The sequence below is a fragment of the Amblyraja radiata genome, chromosome 7 (assembly GCF_010909765.2).
Source record: "Amblyraja radiata isolate CabotCenter1 chromosome 7, sAmbRad1.1.pri, whole genome shotgun sequence".
Lineage (NCBI taxonomy): Eukaryota > Metazoa > Chordata > Chondrichthyes > Rajiformes > Rajidae > Amblyraja > Amblyraja radiata.
In genome coordinates this window covers 9,565,146-9,567,306 of record NC_045962.1, presented here as the reverse complement: position 1 = coordinate 9,567,306, position 2,161 = coordinate 9,565,146, and the positions used below count along the sequence as shown (strand labels likewise).

General features: G+C 49.2%; 1 pseudogene; it reads right to left on the bottom strand.

The window, feature by feature from the left end:
• Nucleotides 1–417: 417 nt before the first annotated feature.
• On the bottom strand, nt 418–528 carry LOC116975686 (annotated as a pseudogene).
• Nucleotides 529–2,161: the final 1,633 nt, after the last annotated feature.

Here is a 2,161-nt window from a genome sequence, read left to right as displayed (position 1 = left end):
ATCATAGAGACATGGCATGACGATATGTTCCTTAATAGTGTCAGGGCTGGTTTGAATATCTGGGAACAGTTTTGGCTCATATTAGCCATTGTCAATAATTTATACTGCCATAGTTACCCCATCCAGGTAAATTGGTATCTCCGAAATTTTATGAATGGGTACTGAATAGTATGCATCTTTTAGGTTGATGTCTACCATAAAGTATCCTAGGAAATCCATGGTTAGCAGTTACAATTTTCCATAAGTGTGTAACCTGGTGAAAATACTCAAGTGGTAAAGTCAATGATGGTGCGACATTCACCATCTTTGGGGTTTTTTGGTACCAAAGGTTCATATTAGGCTTCTTTATGACCCCTAGTATATCTTCTCCAGTTAGCTAGTCCCTCATGTTCTTTTTTAGTGGGAGGGTAGACCCCTTTGGGGTGCATGCTGAACTGGTAATATATGGTCCCTAGATAAGGGACGTATCAGATATTAAACTGAGAACAGATACTACACTTGACCTTAGCCAAAAGGCCGAGAAATGATGGTTTTTTTAATTCAATTTTTACCCTTGAATACTTTTGGTATATAACTACCAAGTGTGATAGTTCTTCATGTTCCCAACCCAGGTGTGATTTCCCCCCCTCCCCCCCCCCCCCCCCTGTTAGTACCAGCCCTTCACCTTTTATGTGATGGTAGGAACCATACTTATCTGTCTTCACTGTTGTTTAGTGGTGTGTTCATTTCTTCGGTTTCTGGTTCCTTGTCTGTAGGGATGGTGTTGTTGGGGGGTGGCATATTTTCCATGGGGCCCGCTCTGGACCCTGGCCTGAAAGGGTTTACGGGGTTGGCATGCGGGCACCGAGCTTTCACCAGTACTATTAAGTAGACGCCTACTGGTGGACGCGTGGAGGTACTGCTGTCTGGTTTTGTGTGGTGCTCATTCCAGGCCCTGCCCTCTTGATGCCGAATATTTTGGATACTTCGTCCAGTTTCTTAGGCTTGGTTTGGTAACTTAGCCAGATAGCAGGATCTGTGGTTGTGAGGTTGGCGTTCTCACAGTCCTGTGAATTTTTTAGGTTGAGGGCAGATTTTATAACTTCCTTCGAGAAGTTGCGGAGCATACTGTGAACAGTAGGGTCAGGTGTTTTGCCATACTACCCTGCCCCTCTGGAATGAGCATGCGAAAATGATAGCCGACGTCAGGGGTATCAAATGCAATTTAAGATATTTGGGTTTTAAAAAGCTATGCTCAATGTACCCCCCAATAATGGTTGGCACTTTGAGTAAATGCAATTTAGGGGAGGCGTGATGAAATCCAACGCCTCATGACTACCTGTCTTGGAGAGGTTTTTTGAAAAGAACAGGTAGTAAGCTGGCCGTCAGTTGAGACTGAAAAACCATCTTGCTAGTGGTGGAGCCACATAGCGGCCACACCCAGCAGCTCTTCCTGATCCTGTACCTCAAGCATACTCCCGATGTTGTTCAGCCAGTGACCCCTCTTCTTGACCAGCCCAGCCCTGGTCGCCATCGATCCCTCGATAAGGGAGATGGCCAGTGCTGTTAGTGCACTGGAGCGGGAGTGTTATGCTCCCTTGGCGGACTTGCCCCTGCTCCCGAGGCAAGTCTCGCTGGAGTTTTTGGCTCCATGACCTTACTCTAGGCTTAGAGAACAGACACTTACTTGCTCTCGGGCGGTAGTTTGAAGTGCCAATTCCATCTTCCGTGTCTGTCTCCAGCCCGAGGTTTGGTTGCTGGCTTTGCTGCTAGAGGCTGCCTGCCGTTTTCGGGCGGCATTTCTGCGGTTCTCGGGCGGCGAGTCTCCTTGTCGGGAGTATGCAGGGGTTACCGGCCGGTTTTTTAGTTTCCCTCCAGTCCGCTGCTGTTGGTCAGACAGCTGTTAGCAGACTGGGCATCGGCTCAGTACCCTGACTGTGGACCGCAGCGTGTGCGGTCCCGGTGCCGCCTCTCCCCCCTCCACTGACGGAACGCTCCTTCCCTGGAGTCGAACGGGGGCCGCTTCCCTCTGTTCTGCTTTGCTGTCTCCAGTTTCCCCTGGAGCAACAAAGAGGAGCAACGTAGTAAATTCGAACCTGTGGGTACTTACCTAACGGTCCGTTCCTTCAGGCTTGTAGCGGGAGCGCCTGTACTCCCGTTCGTCGCTGTTGCATCGGCGTGA